The following is a 21,505-nucleotide window of genomic DNA, read 5'->3' on the forward strand; positions in this document are numbered from 1 at the left end:
TTAAGCACCTAATCCATTTACGTACCTATCAATTACCCTGTAATGGTTAATCATCCATCATCCCGTTAGGGGAGCAATCAAGCAATCGCATATGTTACCCTTTCCTACAGTAATCAAATATTGAAGACCACCTCGTAGGAAATATTTGACCTAAATTTTTAGTAATTACTAAAAACATACTCAGATTCCTTGCAGATGGATGAAAACACGGCAGGAAATCAGCGTTCGTTGTCAGGGATGGAAGTTCTGGAGCTTGGGAGCATTTCCAGAATTTGTTTTAGTGGTGTTTAAAACAGATACCACTTGAAGTCCTCAGGCTTATCTTGGCTTCTTGAGGTGTGTTTGATAAAGTGCAGGAGCCCTCTCCCGTGCCCCAGGGCCATCCCTGAGGTGGGCACAGCACCCGCATGTGCCTCTGCAGGGATGGACAGCCCGGAAATTCCAAATTCTGGAGCACACGGAGCATGGGAGCTGGAGTAAGGTGAGAGCACCCACTGCATTACGTGAAGATGATGGACAACACAAAGGTGCTCATGTTGCAGAACGATTTCTAAACTGGTGCCAAAATCCCTCCCTAACTCAATCCAGGGAACCATCCCGGAGCTTCAGGTAAAATTACAGCAATTGACGTTCAGTTTGTTGAGTGTAAAGATTAAATTACAGCACTACTGGGTTTTTTTTGATGTAGATGGAAGGTTCTTCCTCAAGCAGACGCTAAGGGAAGAAATCCCTGGGCACCACAGCGTTTTTCACACACTGCGAGTTTGTTTTGCATAGGCCGATTCCCTTGGGGAGCCTGGGGAATTAAAGGCTCTGTTTTGTTTTGTTTTCTGCGGACAGGTACTAAGAGCTAATAATAGCAGTTAAAGTATCCTCTTCCTTCTCTTTCATTAACAGAAGATTGAGGCCAGGCTTAGATCACTTAACAGGGGACATTAGCAGATGACTTGGGGCAGAAGGGCCACGTTAAAGGGTTTTGCGGCTGCGATGTCCTGCAGCAATTTCGGGATTGCGTTGGGCAAAGGGAACACAACATTCTAAAAGGCAGATAAAGTTTCTCTGTACAAGGAGCTCCTCAGCAGTCCTGTGTTCACGGGGGTTTGGGTGTATTTAGGAATCGGTGCTGAGGCTTCTGAAGCCTTTTATAGTAAACGTAAGAGCAAAGGAAGAACTCGGCCCTGCTGGAGTCTGTAACCCCTGAGCCTGGGTGGGATATTAACGCTCGCTGCTTTGGGTGTGGAGAGAAGTGAGGAAAATTCAACTGTGCACTTCCTCCCAGCCTGCTGAATCCATCCTGCTGATCCTCATTCACTGGCCTCCAAAACACAGAGTCCTAAATACCCCCACATTCTTCTCATTCTGGTCAGACTTCAGAACAAAGAACATGTGTGCCAAGTTGTCACTGTTGAGACAGACGCGACACTCGCGAATAATACACCCCAACTCCGTCAGAAGGTAAAAGGACAGAAAAGACATTTTATTCTACAAAGTCTCCATTTATATAGTCTCCTGGCACTTGTGCTGTGTCCTCATAGGCTTCTGCATTAACACCTCTTAAAACTTTCAGTAGGTTGCAACCACCACCCATAAGAAAACAAATCTGGGCTAAAAACAACATCCCACGGACAGCTGCGTGTTTTCTTCTCTTGGTTTTGGTTTCTTGCTTCTGTTGATGTTGAAGTTCTCACGGGTGCAAGCTGAATTCTCAAGGGTAAAGAGTAATTGTGCTCAAATCAGTGTCTGCGAAGCTTTCTGACCAGCTGTCAGTTTCCACACTAAGTGACTACAGAAACACACGGGGTGAATCAGGAGCGTCCTTGGATGCTGTCATTAATTGTCAGAGGCCCTGGGGTTGCATTAGGTGTTGGATCTGCTCTGGTCTGGAGGCTATAAAAGCTGTGGAACTGTAGGACAGGGGCAGAGGGTGCTGCCCTAAATGTGAGGGTCAAAAGCCACTGGGGTCGCCTGTTGCTGAGTTGGGTCTGGGCCAGAGATGAAGAAGGCGGCAGCAGATTCAGCAGTTCTGCACATAAAAATATCTGTGTGCTTTTTTTGGCTCTTTGCTCCAAGTACGAGGAACTTCGGCCTTCTGTAAGTAAAGGGGTGGTATAAACAGCTCCTTAGTTCACGAGGCTTTGCAAGGTCGTCAAAGGTACCGCTTTTCAAGAAAGGAGGAGTGATTATAAATCACAAAACTTCCTTGTCTGCTGATATTCCAGGGTAAAAGGTACCTCGGAGTCTGGGCTCTGCATGAACATTTGTGGCATTGACTGTTCAGCTGTTTGTTCAAAGGGGATTTTCCCTATGATCTAGGCCCAGGAAACCCCCATTTAACCCATCCTGACCATAGCTTGGTGCTAAAGGTGCCCCCAAAAGCTCAGGAACACCTGATTCTCTGCTGAAGGGGCTCCCAAAAGCTCAGGCACACCTGATTCTCTGTTGAAGGTGCTCCCAAAAGCTCAGGCACACTTGACTCTCTCATGGCCTCCTGGCAGGTGAAGCTATATGAGCTCTGAAATGGAGACACTTCAGAAAATTTTCAGTGCCATATGGATTTTCCTCAAAAAAGTGAGTGCTCAGTGGCTTCAGGGAAATAAAATTCCCGAGTGAACACACTCTCCTGGCTAACCTCAGCAGCCATGGAGCCACTCCTGGCCTTTTCTCAAATCCTTGAGAGGATTATCAGGGTGCCTTGCTCTTGTGGGGTGCACTGTCTGTTCAAAGCTCTCCTTGTCCGTCCTGTTCTTAAGCATCATTTTTCCTCATGTTGTATTTGATCCCAGAATTGAGGCTCCACTGCTCCTTGCTCTGTGTTTGTCATGGTCCCCTGAGAAGCACCTGCCCCCAAATTCCTTCTGTGCCAGCTCACATCCAACTCCACCCGAGGGCTCATCGAAGGACAAGACAGTGACTCATTCTTCCCTCTCAGAAATAGCATCCAGAAGGCTCAACAGAGGAAGTCAACAATGAACACAAGGATTACAAAAATGCTCCCATTCTCCATGAGTTAATTTTAGAGTAAAATCAACATTTGTTCATGGTTTAGAAAGATCTCCATCTTCATTATTAGTGTTGTTATTGTCACTGTGACTATTTTTACGCGGCGCCTTCGATTTGCAAGGGGGTGTTTTTGACCAAATGGGAAGTTGGGTGTTCATGGTAATCAGAGGATTGGGTGAAAATCCCTACACTGGGAGCATGAATTTCTTTGCAAACACAAAGGATTTCTGAGAGGAGCAGATGGCAGTGAGAGATGGGGAGATGACTTCATCATCCAATTCCTGTTGCCCATAAGGACCTAAAAAAATAGTTCATACTGGGGAAAGAAAAGGAGATTTCATTTCTGCAGCCTCTCCAATGTGAGAGTCTTGGTCAGGTCTCAGGGGATTCCTACCACCCCAATCTCACTGTAACTTACTCTCTTCCAAGTTTTTCTGTCCTGGTTTTGATCTCATTTGACTTTGCTGGACACCATTTCTGCCTGTTTTGATCCGGTGGTATTTTGTGTTGTGAAGACAGAAGTTTTGAATCTTCCCAAAGACAACTTGTTATTTTGTAGGGAGAAAAAACATCAACTTTCATCCTTTATTTTGACTGTCTTTGATTTGTGAAATGGAGTATTCCAGGGAACAGCCCTGTGGAGGAAAATCTTCTGGGTTCCAGGTATTGAACAGCAAAGCTGTGAGCGAGTTAAGTGATGATAGGGAATATAAATCATGCACTGAAAACAGCCAGAGGTTTTGGTGGAGCCAGGAAGGCAACAGATCATCACTGGGCACAGCTGATGGCTCTTGCAAAGGAAAGAAAACACTTCTTTCCTATTTTTTTATGTGGATAAAAGTTGTAATGACAGTAATTGCCCAGAGGTTCATAGCTGTGTGTGGGAGAAGGAAGTTCTGTGTTTAAAGTGCTGCTCTGACCAAGGTAATGCCCTGGGGGCAGGGGACAGGATGGAAAATCAGCCTTTGACATGTTGTATTCTAGAATAGGAACATAAGGAAGAAATGAGGATTGTCATAGTAGAGTTTAAAGGCTCAAAACAACACAAGATGTAATGCGAGTTTGGCTCTAGTAAAAATGAGATGCAGGTCTTTGGTAAAGTGTCTTCAGGGCTTATTGTCCCAGAAGTCCCCTTTTGGACTGAAATTTTTCATTACTCAGCCTAAAAGTGAATTTAGGTGGAGAGGCGTTTTCCCAATTACCAGAATAGTTTCTCTCCCCAGTATAAACAAAAATTCCTAAGCAAAGCCAGGTGCTGCTTGGCAAAGAGAATGCTCATATATAACTCATATCTTACCATGGTAAGAGTTTCTTGCTGTTTTTAAAGAAATGACAATATTTCCTCCTTCTCCTCAAGAATGTGTGGCTATTTAGAAATAGAGGCTTCTATAATGAATGGACGTATGTTCACACTGCCTTTATATTTCTTATTTCTATCGTGTTGTACTCAGCAGGATGTTCACTTCCTAATATTATTCTGGTTTAAAATTAATACAGTTCAGTTGCACTGAGTATAAATGTATAAATCACAAAATGAAGTGCTGTTCTCCCTTGAAAATAATAACTGGGTATAGATCTAATGCTCCCACTTCACAATTCAATTTCCCTCGAGGAGTCAAAAAGGTGACATGACATTTTAGCCCATAGGTTGAGAGGGAAAATTTGGGGTTTAAGATGTCAATTTTGCTTCTGAATGTGGAACAATAGAGGATTTATTATTTATTATTTATTATTTATTATTTATCATTTATTATTTATAGGGCCTTGACAGCTTGGAGAGATGGACAGAGAAGAACACTTTGAAATTCAACAAGGGAAATGCAGGTCCTGCACCTTGACAGGAACAGCCCCAGGCACCAGCACAGGCTGGGGGGGTCCCTGCTGGGGCAGCTCTGAGGGGAAGGACCTGGGGGACACCGAGCTGTCCCTGAGCCAGCAGAGTGTCCTGGGGGTCCTGGGGGACACCGAGCTGTCCCTGAGCCTGCAGAGTGTCCTGGGGGTCCTGGGGGACACCGAGCTGTCCCTGAGCCAGCAGAGTGTCCTGGGGCCAAGGAGGCCAATGGGATCCTGGGGGCAGCAGGACAGAAGAGCATTCCCAGCAGGGCAGGGAGGGATCCTGCCCCTCTGGGCAGCCCTGGAGGCACCTCTGGAGTGCTGTGTCCAGCCCTGGCTCCTCAGCACAGCAGGGCCAGGGAGCTCCTGGAGCGGGGCCGGCGGAGGCTGCGCAGCTGAGCAAGGGCCTGGAGCATCTCCGTGCCCAGCACAGGCCGAGGGAGCCGGGGCTGCTCAGCCTCGAGAGGAGCCCCAGCTGAGAGGGGCCCTCAGCCCTGGCTGTCCCTGGCTGCAGGGAGGGCTCCGAGCAGGGCCCGGGCTCTGCTCCGGGGCCCAGCAATGGCACCAGAGCACCGGGCAGGGCCTGAGCCCAGCAATTGCCCTGCCCAGGAGGCAGAACTGCTGCCCTGGGCAGTGCCCAGCCCTGAGCACATTGGCCACAGAGGCTCTGGGCTCTCCTCCCTGGGGCTGTTGCAGAGCTGTGTGCACACAGTGCTGTGCCTGTGCTCCGCGATGGCCCTGCTGGAGCTGGGAGGTGCCACCAGGTGCCCTCTGTGCTCCCTTCCATCCTGCCCCAACCTGGGATCCTGTGAAAATCCAGTACAACGCAAACAAAATCTCAATATTTGTTTGTTAATGAGCTGCTGTCTCATTACTCAAAGATTGGTACCAACCTGATACTTGAGATCTGTTACAATTATCATTGAGAATGCAAAACAGTTCCAGTGATTTCCATTTGGAGCTTATTGAATACCATTTGTTATTATTGTTAATCTGCTGCCAGACACGACAGAGCAGCCCAGGAATGGGCAGGATCATCAGTCTTCCTGTGCTGTGGGCTGCTTTTGCTGCTCTGTGTTTGATTTTGGCCTGCTCATGTCATGGCTGTTGTAGGTACAACCAAGTCCCTCATTTAGATAAATTCCCTCGGTTTGAGCTGCATTTTGAGGGCATTACAGTGATCACTGTTGAGCCCTGGGCTGACTTTACTCCAAGGGTACTCTTACATTGAGCTGTGGCAAATACTCAGGAGTGGTTTTCCACAGGTACTAGGGACTGTCAGCCTTCTTGCCACTATCCCTTAGGAATCCCTGTATTCCTTTAGGGAATACAGTGCTTGGCTTCTGCTTTTTAGCCTTGGTTCACCTTGTGCTCAGGGCATGGTCTACTTGTGGGTTACTCCTTACTCTCCCTATTAAGTTTTTTTGTTTGGAGAGGAAGGAGGTGGCTACCAGAAAACAGAGGCTAGACAAGAATAAGAGAATAAAAGCAGGTATTTATTTGAAGGGCCTTCAAAGGCACACCCTGGGCACTCCAGAGGCTCCACCCAAGATGGACCCTGGGTCAGGGGTTCTTCACCCTTTTATAAGTTTGGTCCATTTTCATATCAGGGTTAATTCTCCAATTATAACCTCAGTTCATGATGTAATTACCCCAAGTTTGCTCCCCCTTTAGAGGCTTTAGTTTACGTATTTCGGGGTCTGGGACAACAAGGTGTCCTTGAAGAGCAAACCTAGAGGGTTTGCTATGTCTAACCAGAATAAGAGAACAGTAGCTAACAGGCTGTACGAAGTTTCAGAGTTACGTATTAAGCAGTAGAGGATCTGAAAAATATAAAAGTTAAAACCTAAGGCATCAGCGTGAGAGGAGGAATCCAGACTCAGCTGGGCTGTGAGCATTACTTCCTTTATTCCAGGATCCCATCTGACCCTCAGCAGAGGGGAATGAAGTGTGACGTTAACTCTAGGAGTAAATCTGGGTCTCCTACCAGCAGACACAGTTCACTGTGCCAAAACACCTGGACTCAGTGCTGGGAAAAGGGGTGTGGGATCCTTGATCTCCCTCAGTCAAATACAGGGCTGCCTCTAGATGCTGGCACACCTGAGGCAGGAGTTCAGTCTCCATGGATGTGATGGATCCTGCCCAGTGGATGTGAATCCCAAGAGGTAGAAGTGCACCAGCAGTGAAATAGGTGCTCAGCATGCCTTGAAAGATAGTGGATATCTGCCTGTGGAAAAACATGGAAGTAGGAAAGCTAACATCCAGCTGAGGGTTAAGTTTGGAGATCCTGAAAATTTAGGGAAAACTAATTATTGCAGATCATAATATTGGGGAGTACTGGTGAAGGGGTAAGGAGAGAAATGCCACGGGGTAGAAGTGGATTCCATGGAATTCAAGATGGGAGCACTGCGACCTCGGCAGCTGGAAGAATCCTCCAGGAGCCCCTCAAAACAGCCAGTGAGGGGAGGTAGGGACAGCCAAGAGGGTGACAGAGAGAGGAGGTGGATCATCCAAGCACGTGAGGAGGAAGTGGAAGAGCAGAAGAAGTGGATCATCCAAGTACGCGAGGAGGAAACAGCACAGAAGAAAAGGAAGAGGTTCCAGGGAGGTGCTCCAGAGGCCGGAGGAGGAAAAGGGAATGGTAGGAACTGGGGCAGGCACAGAGGGAATAAAGGCAGGAGCTGGGAAGCTGGGGGATGGCAAGGAAGGATGAACACAGATGCATCATTGATTTTTGGAACTAGCTGAAGGTTTGGTGAAGACATACCGAGAATGAAGAGTTAGCAACATGGTTAGTACCAGGAGAGCTGGGAAGAAAGGGGACAATAGGGAAAAGAGGTGAATAAGCTCAAAGTGAGGGAGCTATTTTGATCTAGACAAATTACACAGGCATAATTAGCATTTAGCAGGGAGAGAGAAAAGGCATTTTTAGATCCGGACCATGTTTTGAGTTATACTTTCACTATAAAATATAACTATGAGTAAAAAGAATGTATTCCAAAAGTGTTCTCCGTGTATCCACTTGGATTTGGCAATTACAGCAGGAGAGTTCAGGAGAGGTTTCAAGGAGGCTCCGTAGTGGTTCTGCAAGTAGAAGTGGCTTCATACGTGTGGTGATATGAGAGAGAGCAAAAATAGGGGCACAGGGATGATGGAAAGCACATGGGGAGCACAGGATTCTTCCTTGTTTTTGTTGTCTCACCCGAGAGAGCCTGGCAAGGATAATTCTGAACAGTTACTCTGTTGGCACAACCTGTGTTAAGGATTGCAGGTATGGAGGTTTCAGGTAGAAAATGGCCAAAGTATGATGAGAATCCACCTTCCTCTTATCCCAGCAGATACATGGAGACCTGGAGACAGCCTAACTATTGCTTGGTTCAGCCAAACACCAATGGGGCTTCCTGCTGTGCTTTCCTCTGGAGGTGTTTCATCCAGCTCTGGAATATTCCAGTATGAAAATTAGAAATGTGGGAGAGAGCAGTGGAGATAGAAAAGGAATAAGGGGGTTATCTGCAAAAGATTTAAAACTGGAATGTTAATGACTTCAGTGTTTTCTGTATAATTCTTAAAACCCCCTCAGGTCCGCCTGAAGTATTTTATCGCGTGTCTTGTAAGACCAAAATCAACATAAAGATGAATTTTGGGAATACTTAGAGGTATTTTAAATCCACCTTTGTTCTTTTCAATATGCTTTAAATATGCTTCCATTAACTTTCCCAATACTGCACAGTGTTCCTACTTCTGAGAGCTGCTTGACCCTTGCTCAAAGTCTATCACATAATGGCACATTAACATGGAAATGATTCCAGGAGGTGAAGGTGAAGGCATCGAGTGCTTCCAGTCTTCCTTCCTCAACTGGATAAGAAATGCGAAGGGAAATATATTAAATACACATTGTATGTTTTCCCTGCTGCCCGACGTTTATCCAATCAAGAATTTTCCAACAGTGCATAAGTACAAGCTATGCAGAGCATTTTAAGAAGCAAAACCTGCCAGCTTTAGGAAAGAGGCAGGGAAGATGGAAATTCAGTGCTCTGGGATTTGCTGCGGGCACTGTGGAGAAGCCGGGATCCATCCTGCATCCTTCCTGCTCCTCCTGGCTCCGGGCAGTCTGCTCCAGCCACGTGTCCAATAAGCTCCTTGGCACTGGAAAGGTACTTAGTGGCTCCCTGGTCACCTTTGTACAAGACTCAGCATCGGGAAAAACGGCAGTGCTGCCGTCGTGTTGGATGGATGGCAAAGTCTCCATTGGAATTTAATCCCTAAGTGTCTCAGGAGAAGCTCAGAATGGCATGTCTGGGTTTGAAGGACAGGTGTCTGCTAAGGAAGGCAGGAGCCTCCCTTGGAATGGCAGATGCAACCCCCCTTCCCTCCGAGTTATTATCATTTTGAAATCAAGGGGCTTTTAGGCAAAGATGTGGGAAATAGGAATAACAGTTCTTTACTATTATATATCTGTATGTGTATAACCAGTCAAACAAACAACAATAACTATGGCAGTAACAGCAAACAGAACCACAAACCCAGTCCCAGCCCTCTCGGCTGTCAGGCCCTTTCCTCTTGGGTGCAGTTCCGCTCGCAGCCGGCAGGGGCGCTGGCGGCTCCCGGTGAGCAGGGCAGGTGCGATGGTTCCCCCGCGGCTGCAGGGGGCGCTCCGGAGCGAGCTCGGGGAGCACGCGGCACTGGTGGCCTGGGATCCCGGGAAGGGATGGGACAAAGGCTTCACAAACCCCTGGGCAGCTGATCCCGGTGTCTGGTTGGACCCTCAGGAACAGCAGGCTGGGATGGCAGTCTGGAACGGCAGGGACAAGCACAAATCCCGGATGGCAGACGAGATGTATCCAAACGGGTAATCCCCCGGAGGTCTGGGCAGGCAGAGTGAGCACGGCTACAACACAGCAAAGGCTCAAAGCAATGGCGGGGGCAGGGCGGCCACGGCCCGGCTCCCAGCAGGGCAGGGAAGGCGGGCTTTGGGATCCCGGGGTTTCTCTGGCAGAAGGAAAAGCAGCCAAAGAAAGCAACCTCCATCTCTGTCCAAATGCCCGACTGCCCACACACCCAGGTGAAACAAAAGAGTAGCCAGGTCTTTTGTTTTTCTTAAATACCCAGCCATTTGTCCCCCTAGCAACATGTATGAGGAAAATTCCTTTAACAAAAAACCCCCCCCCAAAAAAAAAACCAAACAAAAAAGCAAAAATACCCCAAAACAACAACAACCAAAAAAAAAAAAAAAAAAAACAAACCAAAAAAACAGGAGCACTCCTAAAACCCCAACATGGCATAACTGTGAAGTCCTTGGTCATATTTTAATACACTCATCCTAAATATTCTCATTCACTCAGAAGTAAAAGGGAAATCATGGAATCATAGGATTGTTAGGGTTGGAAAAGACCTTTAAGGTCTTCAGGTCCAACCATCAACCACCATGTTCACCCCTAACCCATGTCCTCAAGTGCCACATCTGCACGTTCCTTGGACACTTCCAGGGATAGGGAGTCCATCCCTGCCCTGGGCAGTCTGTTCCTGTGATCCAAGGGCACCCACCTTTGGATCCAAAAGAGCTCCAAAAGAGCAGCCTCAGAGCTGTGCCAGTTGGTGCTTTGTTGCAAGGCTGATGAAAGTGCCTTGGAACTCACCTTTATCCAGAACTGAGGGAAAGAGGGTTTGGAGCACAGTGGGGAATTCTGCTCTCCTGCAGGTTCTCCTGTGAGGCTGTGGCTGTTCCATCCCTGGCAGTGTCCAAGGCCAGGCTGGACAGGGCTTGGAGCACCCTGGCATAGTGGAAGGTGTCTCTGCTCATGGCAGGGGTGGCACTGGATGAGCATTAAGGTTCCTCCAACCCACACCGTTCTGGGATTCCATGATTCCCTGGCAGCTGTGCCTGATGGGCTGTTTGCAGGTGCTGTGTGGGACTTGAGTTGGACAACAGAGCACTTCTTTGCCATCTTTTTCTAGGAAGCTCTCAGTGATAATTTAAGACTTCTCTGTCTCCAGAGGGAGAAAGAGACTTGGAGAGGAGGAGGAACTGGACACCACTCTCAGGGATGCACAGGGTGGGATTGCTGGGGTGTCTGTGCAGGGCCAGGGGTTGGACTAAATGATCCCTGTGGGTCCCTTCCAGCTCAGGATATTCTGTGGTTCCATGAACCGGAGAAGGTGTGGAGAAAGTGTAAAGGAGCTCAATTCAAAGAAGAGAAAGGATCTCCCTGCCAAGTGCTACCCGCAGCCCTTGTCTAGAGGCACCAAGGAATCAGGAGGGCAAATACTCCTCTGAATCCAGGGAAAATCTTCATTTTGTGGTGAAAGACAACAGAATGAACTTGATTTTCTGTCTTTGTTTTCTACAGTGATTCCAACCCTCCTACTGTCAATAACAGTGCTCAGCATTCCTCGGAGAGCAGTTGTGTGACCAGGAAAGCAGAGGGGAGATATTTGTGGTTGTGGGGTTGTTACCGATAACAATAACTGCGTGATTGTGATGTTATCCGGGGTGAGCACACCCGGTGTCAGGAGTGGGTGGTCTGGGAACCAACACACAGCCAGGGATTGGTGCTCTTGGTTCATCTCCTCTGATACTTTGGGTGCAGATAGCAACAATTCGTAGGCAACTCCTTTTTTTTTGTCTCCAAAAAGATGACTTGGGAAAAAACAAAATGCTCTTCTCTTAGCAGTAGGGTTTAGGACCTGGGGAACTGTACGGATTTCCTTCTCTAATCTGTGGGAATTAGCCCTGACTGACAGGGAGCCAGCATGCAGTTGACTTACAGTCCTCAGCTAACTTGCAGCTCTGTAGAATTCCGGGAATAAGAGCGCTTCTTGTCCAAAGTGGAATTCCTATGAGGATCCAACCGGAAGGGTCAATGCTGGAATGGAGGCTGCCATTGTGTCCTGGGGGAGAATCCACGCAGGTTGGAGAGCAAAAAGTACTTTTTGGGGGGTAAATCTTCAGTGTGTGGTAACTCCTGATGGGGGCTGTGGGGTGTGAAAAGAATAATAATATAAACCATAATAATAGAAACCATGATAATAGAAACCATGATAAAAAACCCATGATAATATAAACCATACGAGTTCTGCTAAAAGGAAATTCAGAGGATGGTGTACTGTGTAGCACCGGATGTGTCACGCTCTGGTGCTTTAAAGCAGCACCTCCAAAGAGAGCCTTTTACCTTTCCAAAAATTTAATTGTGAGCAATAAGCCATTAAAGAATTGCCATTTGAAGACTAAAATTTCAGGTAGTGAAAAGCAGATAATCAACTGAATGCCGTGAATGTGCTGTTGGAAAGTGAGCAGAGTGTGGGAGAAGGTACCAGAGAGAGAAACAAATATTCTAAAAAGCCCTGGTGCCGTGTTTGGTTTATTGCTGGAGCAGTTAGGGAAATATTCCAGACAGGATTACAGCTCTTCCAAAATTATTGGATGAGGAGATATCAAATCTCTCATAAGAATATTTGGATTTGAAATACCATTTAATTTTGTGTGGTGCCTTTCTCTGCCCTTTTATTGCTGAAGGATGAGCAAATAATTGAAGTGGGGTTTGTGTGTTTCCCCTGCTGCCTCTGCCAGCTCACCTGGGCAGAAGGAGGCAGGATACAACTCCAAACGAGCTGGGTACAAGCAGGACAGGAATAAAATGTTTTTTATCCACAGCTCAGCTGGTGACGTCGTTGTTGCTGTAGTAGGGAGCAAAGCCAGGCCATGGCCTTGGAGCTGCGGGGTTCCTGCCTTGCTGAGCAGTTGTTCACAGAAGAAAACTCTTTTTAAGGCTGATATTCTTTCACCTGCTTGTTGACAGTACCTGCAGGACAGAGGCACCTAAACTCTGTCTCCAGGACCAGGCTGTGGCATTTAGGATGTGGCAGTGGGGTGGCACTGCCCTGTTAGCCAGGACAGCTCTCACAGCCTCTGCATCCAGAGGGAGAAAGGACAGGGCAAACGACAATTCCTACGTTTTATGTGACCATGGCTTCAGTAGTTTCTTGTGCTTGAAGTGTTTGTTTAGGGCTCCAACCTTGGGTGGGCTTAAAATGGTGGAGAGGGGTTGGGAGCTGCCAAGTAAAATGTACCCATTTACCAGGCACTTTTTAATATGAGTGTATGTGTACAGAGATCCCTGCATGTTTTCTATATTTGCATTTATGTGTGTGTGTGTGTGTGTGTATTTGCTTTATGTGCTACATTCCTCGGCCCCTTTCCAAACATGAGGTGAATTTTTACGACCCTGCTGCATCTTTTGGGGTCCCTGGATCCTCACCCAGTCACTGGGATATGCTGGCCCTACAAGAACCAGGCAGCCCCAGTGCTCCTGCCTGGGCACCCTGCTCAGCCCCAGAGCCTCTCTGTGTGCCACGCCCTGCGCTGTAAACATGACACCAGATGCCACCCACGGTGACCCTGGGCAGGAGGAGCACCGGGTGGCATCCTCTCCCTCAGGGCTGGTGAAAGGAGAGCTCTGTGCCCACCCACGCGATTGGGGCTTTAGGGGTGGATTTTTATCCTCTTTCTTCCAAGAGTTAAGCAGAGCCCGCGTTTTCTGCGTCCAGCATGGCAGCAGAAGGGGGATTCTGTCCCAGGACTTTCCCTGCATTTTTTGTGGACCAGCCTAGCGAGGAGTTATCTCTTATTCTGGCTTTGCAGCCCAGTAAAACCTGCTTTGCTGGCAGGGATTCAGCAGCCAGGTGACGAGTGGCTCTCCCAGAATTGTTGCTGTCGTGATGCTTGGAGTGTTTTCCTGCCAAACAGAAGTGCTGCGGGCTTGTGTCCTTCTGGTCCTGAGGGGCTGGAGCTTGGATTCATTTTCCACGTGGAGGATGAGGGGCACCTCCATCCCTGCTCCAGCTGAGTGTGTGTAGAAAGCTGGAGTAGCAATTCTGTGCAGGGCTTGGGATGTGGGAGGTGAGGTGTGAGGAAGCCTATTTATACATCTCAGCCTCTGGATTTCACCTGGTTTAGGGTGCGAAATGTGGTTCTCAGCCTTGGTGGCATCAAGTTCTGCACGTGCACAGAGCCAGAGCTGGCAAATGAGGAGGCAAAACTGCAGCAGCACCCGTGGTCTACCAGCAGCACAGAGCTCCCCTATGAGAGAGGAGCATTTCTAATTTAGGCACTGAAAATTCCACGTATTTCCCTGAAATCTTGTTTCAGCTCAGGGCTGCTGGGCTGGCCATGCTCTGCCCCAAAGCCTGCCAGCTGGGATAGAGACTTGTCCCTGTGAGCACCTTGTCCAAGTCCCTTGTGCAAAGCCCCCCCGTGCTTGGAGTCCTTGCCCTGCTGGTTTTGTGCAAGTATTTTCACAACCTGCCCCAAAAGTGCTCCTAGCATGTCCAGCATCATTTCCAAGGAAGGAAAGGGCAGGATTGGACTCAAAGCATTGTGTTTGCAGTGAGAATTCCAGGTTACACCATCATGAGCTGTGCTGGGCTTTAGATGAGAAGTTACTGTGTGGGTTCCATCCACTTAAACCTCCTGGTTCTTTAAATAGGTGTCCTTGGCCAGCTTTTCTCACTCCGTTAATCCCAGCACAGATGAACTGGCATGAATAGAAGTGTTTATGGCAGCTGCATATGGAATATATCTGATTGTTGCATATAGGCAGAGCTCTGGGCTTGTCATTCGATGCTCTATAAAGAGTCTTGGATAATCTTTCTGAAAGGAGCTGTGTAAATGCAGATATAATTAGCTGTTTTTTCTTTTTTTCTTTTTTTTTTTGGAAATAGATATCTCTTAATAAAGCGCTGGAGCACAGAATAGCCATTTCCTGTGATTTTCATTCACATAATATTTATAGTGCTGCAGAACAAATGAGCCGTTGGAATGGCAGGGAAATGAATGCCGTGGATGAACTTGCCTTGAGAGGAATTTGTGATCAAATTATGAATCTAACAAACTCCAGTAAGCCAATTACTGCTCCTCCCGGATTTGTGAGTGTGCAGGCTCAGTGGGATTTGGTGTAATCCCTCCCTGTGAACAGATGGGCAGATGGCAGGGCTCTGCCCAGACTTCCAGAGGGCTGGGATCATCTTTCCTTACCCCCTTTGCCTCTCAGTGACAAAAACACTCAAAAAACGATGCAGAGGATCAGTGAGGATGTTTCTGACCTACCTCTGTGCAAATTGTCTTTAAATTTTTACCACCTTCCCCTCTCTTAGAAGGTCTTTTTCGCATGCCCAGGGGCACACTCTGATGTAGGGCTGCAGTTAGAGGTGGTCAGCATTTTACTGTGAGCTCCTATTTGCAAGGAATTACACAACACCCCAACCTTCTCCTCCAAGGTCAAACCAGCTGAATGACAGGAAATAAACCAGGAATAATTTTTAGTCCTCCCTGAAATCAGTCTGATCACAGTCACTGAGTTGCCACCTGCAGCTTTGGCCTTCTAGAGCTGCAAACTTTTTGCTTTTCAGGAAGAAATTAAAAATGCTGCATCAGGTGGGAGATGGAATGATTCCGTATTTTGTCTGCTGCAATTCCAAGAGCTTCCCTGTGCTCCTTGTGTTGCTCCTCACACAAAGCAGACACCTATACAGCAGAAACCTGCCAGTACTGTCCTTTGCCTCAACTAAACTATACAAATTCTTAAAATCATTAAGATTTTTAACTTTATTGCAGAGCTGTGGTCTGGCTTTTAACTGGAAATACACGCTGGTAACTTTTAGACTCAATCCAATATTTGCTTCCGAAGCAGTAACTACAACTTCTCAAATCTATTTAGTAAGGAAAGAAATTGCTTGTAAAATGTAATGAAATAAAATCCTTGGTCTCACCAAGGCTGAGCAGGGCCGGTTTTGGCTTCAAGGCTTTGTCCAGAAGAAAATGTGAGGATGGAGACTCCAAAGCCCCTGCTGCATCTCTTACCTGTTCTTGAGAGGAAATGTTACTCCTTATTATCCTTATTGATTGCTTCAGCTTATGAGTCCTGGAATATCCTGAGCTAGGAGGGACCCACCAGGATCATGGATCCAGCCCCTGGCCTTGCCCAGGACACCCCAGCAACCCCAGCCTGGGCATCCCTGGCAGCGCTGTCCAAACGCTCCTGGAGCTCTGGCAGCCTCGGGGCTGTGCCCATTCCCTGGAGAGCCTGGGCAGTGCCCAGCACCCTCTGGGGAAGAACCTTTCCCTAAAGGAAAAGCTCTCCTGTTGTGTCTCCTCCTGCCCCATCTGAGCCATGTCATTCAATCAGTTTTTTACTTCACCCATTTTTCACTTTTCACCCCTTCAGACCACACTGTCCTCACTTGGATACAAAAATATCGTGGAGACAGTGCTAAAAGTCTTGGCAAAGTCAGGGGAAATTATAACTGCTGTGTCCTCATCCATGTTCCATCCCTTTATTATTTCTGTCACTGTAGCCCAGACAGGTTGGTCAGGCATGATTTAGCTTTGGTAAATCCAGACTGACTGATCCCAGTCACCTTCTTCTCCTCTGTGTGCCCAGAGATGTGTTTTGGGAGGACAAGCTCCATAATTACCAAAGATCTCGATGTCATCCGAGGTGTTTAAAAGAGTTGGAGGATGAGAAGGAACTTTATGCAAGTTTTAAAAGACTGGACTGAACACAACAAGAACCTGTTGTATCAGGATATAAGAGAATCAGAGCTCTGCAGTAGGCCAGGTCTGTCTGTCTGGGACGGCTGGGTTGCATTCCTGCAACAGGTTGGAACAGGGATGAGGTCGGTGAAGAACACACAAGGCTCTAACAGGACTTTGGCTCCTGCTTTTTACAAAAGCAGGATTTATTTCCCAGGCATCCTCTCCCCGAGTGCAGAAAAATGCACCTCTGAGTCTGGCAAAAGTGGTTTTAGTGTTCTCCATGCTGCACTCTGTGCAAATGCATCCCAAGGAGAGTCCAGCTCATCTGCTGATTGCGAGGAAAATCCTCTGTGAGATGCTGGCCCTGGCTGTGTTTGGGTCGGACTCGTTGGGGAGACGCAGGATGTTCACGGAAGAGAAAGGAACTAATGAGCAGCTTTCCTGTCAATCATCGTTATTCCTGTCAGATCCTCACGCTTCCAGAGCAACTCCCTTCTGCCAGGAGCTGCCGGATCGGAGCCCACAAGGTGAATTAGTTCCTTTTGATGATGTTCTGAGGGAATGTGAAGCTACCAACAATAACATTCTTCGAGCATATCAAATACTTAATGCACATGTCTGGGAGCAAGAAGCCTTTTCTCTCCCTCAGAGGCAGCTTCTCTTGGATTGTCCTTTCTGCCTGTAGGAATTCTTGATTCCTGGGGCAAAAACCCTGCCTTGAAGGTCTCGTACTGTTGATTTCATGGGAGCTGGCTTTAGCGTTTTGGGAACACGTGAGGGGGGAACACTGTGACAGAAGTACAGGTCTGTGTGACGGACAGGTGGATCTCACAGGACAGGTAAATCTTATTAATAAGTGGTAGAACAAGCTAAATATAGCACACAGCTACACCAGGAAAGATGAATTACCCCAGGACTTCCTATGGGTATTAGATTTTTTATTTTATTTTCATTGTTGTTGGTGTTCAGGTATAAATAATATTCCAGGTCTCATAACACAGAGATAATGCTCATTCTGATTATTTTAATTTTATGAGGCTTTGCAAGGAAATTAAGGTTTGAAGTCATGCTGGTAAGTGGGGCTTGTGGGTGAGAAGAAGTAGAATTAAGTAAGTTTGCAATAACCTTGTGCTCTTATTTTTTGAAGGACTGAGGAGCAATTTAAGTTGCAGTAGAGGTTTTCAAGAACTGGAGTGCTCTGGTGTTATTTCATAGTGGTTACATGACCCTATAAACCTTGTGTTGTGAGCTCCCCTTTGGTATCACCATGTGCCCTAACAAAAAAAGTCTTATTTTGAAAAAAATGACCTTTTTTTTTTGGTTTTGTAATAGGGACAACAATGCCAGCAATACAATAGCAAATTCGAACTGACAGAGGAAATTTAGGGTAGATAGATATTGGGAAGGAATTGTTCCCTGGGAGGGTGGGCAGGCCCTGGCACAGGGTGCCCAGAGCAGCTGGGGCTGCCCCTGGATCCCTGACAGTGCCCAAGGGCAGGTTGGACATTGGGGCTTGGAGCAGCCTGGGATGGTGGCAGGTGGGGAAGGGGGTGGAACTGGATGGGCTTTAAGGTCCTTTCCAGCCCAAACCACGATTCTCTGATTTAAATAAGCTCCATTAGGTGCCTGGGCAGTCTCCTGTGAGTTGCACGGTGAGTCCATGAAGTTTCAGAGAATTGCACACGCGAGTTTCAGGGAATGCTGTTTAAAATCCACGAAGGTGAGTAAAAGCCTGAGTTCTTTCCCAAACCCTGCTTTAGCCGGTGGCACCTGGCACCTGTATCCCGGGGGAAGAGAGAGGGACCGATCCAGCAGCATCGCTGTGCCGAGCCGGGCTCCAGCGGATTCCTGCTGTCCTGGAAAATGATGTCCCGAAGGCAGCGGGAGCTGCCGCCTTCCCCGGCAGCGGGAGCCCGCACCGGGCTGCGGGGAGGCGGACGGGCCCCGGAGCGGGGGAGCGGCTCGGGGGGCGCGGGGGGCTCGGGGAGCTCGGGGAGCCGGGGGGAGCGCTGCCCAGCCCCGCCCGCAGCGCTCCGAGCCGCGCGGGGAGCCGGGAGGGGGAGAGAAAGGGAGAGAGGGAGAGAGCCGGGGGGAGCTGGGAAGCCGGGCTGGCAGCGGGGGAGTGCCCGGCGCCGGCAAGGGGCAGGCGCATCCCTGCCCAGCGCAGCGTCGGGAGCAGCCGGGATGCGGAGCCGCCGGTGGGGAATGGCCGGGCGTCTCCTGCTCTGACATGCCGAGGTATTTTTTCCCCGCCGTTGCTCTCCCTCGGGTTGTTTGATGGCAGGTGCGTGGCGCTGGGCTCGCCGATGCTCTGTTCCGGCTCTGGGGTTATTCGGGAAGCAGAGCGGAGGGTGCCAGGTGTGTTCTCGCTCCCTGTGGAGACGCGGGGGGAACTTGCTGCATCACCCAGCGCAGCAAACTTTGAACTGCCAACTCAGGCTGGGGATTCTTGTGTTTGATTTCCCTTGGAATTCAGGTAAAAATTACGCCCAGAATTAATATTTTATTCATCTCTTTACAAGAACCATCACTCCCTCATCGCGTTTGATTTGGAGAGGGGGGAGTCAGTGAAAACCGCCGGGGTTTGATGTGCTTTGTCAAACTGGGCTCTGTGTCTTTCCCATCAGCGTGGTTTCCCTGCAGTGAGAGAGGAAAGATCTGAACACTCGCTTTTCGGTTGTTTCGACTGGAAATTCATGTCGGTGGCACGGTGGAGGTCCCACAACTCCGCTCTTCTTCCTCAGAAGAATTCCTTTGCAGCACTCCCACGCCCGGCAGCATTCTGGCTGGGTTTTGCAGTTTTTAGAGTTGAGGATTAGGAAACTTAAGGGCTTGTACCTGGCTAATTCCTTGATAAGCCTCTACACTCAGTCTTAAGGGCTCTGTTAGTACTTTCTGTCAGCTTCTCTCCCTTTTTTCTCAAACCGCAGTTAACCCTGATTAAAAACAAACAAACAAAAAAAACCGACCACTTTTTTTGGTCATACCTTGAATTCCTTCATATTTAACTCTTCTTACTGCATACTTTTGCTTTGCTTTGTTTTGTTTTGTTGGGGTTTTTTTGTTTGGTTGGTTGGTTGTTTTTTGAATTTTGGGGTCTTTCTTACTTATTCCTTGTCTGTTCAATTGGTGTTATTTTAGTAATTACTGTTCTTGGAATCCTGCATTTTCCTTGCCTTGTGTTCACTGCTGTGCTGCCACTACTTCATATTTTTTTTAAAAAAGGGGAATTTTAGTGCTTACTGCCATCCCATTTAATCTGGAGAACTGTAAACAAGGAAACTGTAAACAAGTAAACTTGATGTAGCATTTGAAGGCAGAAGGGAGGGGTGTGTGTGTGTTTTGTTTATATTTCTCCACACGAAGGGAGCTGGTGTTTGAGGTGCTGTGCTGTCACACGAGGATAACATTATTCCCTGTGCAAGGGTAACCCCAGGTCCACGTTTCCTTCCTTCCTGGAAAGCCAGCTGATTGGTGGAGCTAGGAAGCTGATATGATAGGAGATATCGTAAATAATTAATAATATTAATGGCCTGGACTTTCACGGGGTGGAGTCTTGCTTTGGGGAGTTGGAGACTTCTCCTGTGAATTCTCAGTTTCTCTTACCAGAATTGCAGTGTTGCTTTGGGGTTTTCTTTGCCAGGGGAGGCAGCAGGATGGTGAGCCAGGGGTTATTTGATGCATTTTATCTGTCCGTGGTAGCACTCAGGTTTCGGACACATGATCCCTGTGCCTTGGCAGGTGCACCCCTAAGAAATAAGAGTGGAATTTAAGGAGAGGACAACTCTGCTCAAGGATGAAGCTTCCTCTCCCAGCTCTTGTCTGGAGCTGCTGAGGCAAGAAAGTTACTCCCAGGTGCTGTGTTTCACACCTTACCCTTGGAGAGGGAATGTGCAGCCTGTGGAGAACTTTGGGGCTCGATATCTTCTTTATGGTGTTCTACCCGTGCTAAATCACTGCTTGGAATAATTGTATTGTCACCTTGTGTCATATTTGCTCAGGTGTAATGGCTCTGCCACAAAGGCAGTCGCCTGGAAAATTGCGCTGCAAAAATTTTAATGTTCCTTGGAAAGGTGGGGAGGCTTTAGAGCTTTTCCTTTTTTTTTTTTTTCCCTCCTATTATAAAAGTGGGGGCTTAGAATTATATATATTTTTTTTTCTCTCCTTTTTCTTTCTATGAACATCCTGGTTTCCGAGATTGTCTGGTAATTTCTTTTAGGAATAAGAGACACGTCTCTATGCTGAAGAAACCTTTCCTCACAACTATTTCCAAATAACAGGAAATGAACAAAATTTAAGCTCTTTAGATGAAAAATAAAACCAAGTGGATGTGCTGGATTCTGGTCTTAGCTTGCTGTACAGCTAGGTTGTTGTAAGGGTTAAAGTGTGAATTAATTCCTTTTGGACTGCAGGCTGTGGTTTGAGATGTCCAGTTTTAACCTGCTGTTTAAATTGTGGATTGGTTTTTTTGGGTTTTTTTGGTGTGTCTATGAAAGTCTCTTCTTCACAATCATCAGCTTTATTAAAACAAAAAAAGAAAAACAAATTTTCACAAGGAGTGGAGCTGTGAAGGGCGTTGGTGCAGTTTAATAGCACCAGTGAACTTTTGGGGCTGAGAGGTGGCAACGCTGGTGTTTGGAGCCAGTTTTAGCACCACTGGTTCTGAGTTCATCAGCTGAAATGTGCATTAGGAGCCTCAGACTGGGAAAGGCCATGTGCACCTCCTGCTGTGGGGCTGGTACCGCTGCCTGAACTCCAGGTCTTCCCTGGTGTCAGCACTGAGCCCTTCCAAAAACGAGGATGGGGTTGGGCTTTTGGTTTTTAGAATCCCAGAGTGGTTTGGGTTGGAAGGGACCTTAAAGCCCACCCAGTGCCACCCCTGCCATGGGCAGGGACACCTTCCACTGTCCCAGGCTGCTCCAAGCCCCAATGTCCAGCCTGGCCTTGGACACTGCCAGGGATCCAGGGGCAGCCCCAGCTGCTCTGGGCACCCTGTGCCAGGGCCTGCCCACCCTCCCAGGGAGCAATTCCTTCCCAATATCCCATCCAGCCCTGCCCTCTGGCACTGGGAAGCCATTCCCCCTTGTCAATCCATGCCCTTGTAAAAGTTGAAGCTTTATCCTCCTGCTGGAATTAGCTCAC

The 21,505-nt window shown here is 47.8% G+C and overlaps 1 protein-coding gene across 12 annotated transcripts in view; it reads left to right on the forward strand.

Moving 5' to 3' along the window:
- The window catches only part of PCDH15 (protocadherin related 15), a 711,356-nt gene that overhangs the window by 331,486 nt on the left and 358,365 nt on the right, over positions 1–21,505 (forward strand). Inside the window, exon 1 of one of the 12 annotated variants that reach the window (XM_048310473.1) lies at positions 11,576–11,741. The exons of 8 other annotated variants lie outside the window; for them this stretch is intronic. The gene's annotated coding sequence lies outside the window, so the exon portion shown is untranslated. Of the gene's footprint in view, positions 1–11,575; positions 11,742–18,058; positions 18,084–18,487; positions 18,602–18,624; positions 18,648–21,505 lie in introns of those variants that run through there. 3 more of the 12 variants (XM_048310477.1, XM_048310471.1, XM_048310476.1) reach the window with 3 other exon arrangements.

The sequence above is a fragment of the Corvus hawaiiensis genome, chromosome 8, assembly GCF_020740725.1.
Source record: "Corvus hawaiiensis isolate bCorHaw1 chromosome 8, bCorHaw1.pri.cur, whole genome shotgun sequence".
NCBI classification, from domain to species: Eukaryota; Metazoa; Chordata; class Aves; order Passeriformes; family Corvidae; genus Corvus; species Corvus hawaiiensis.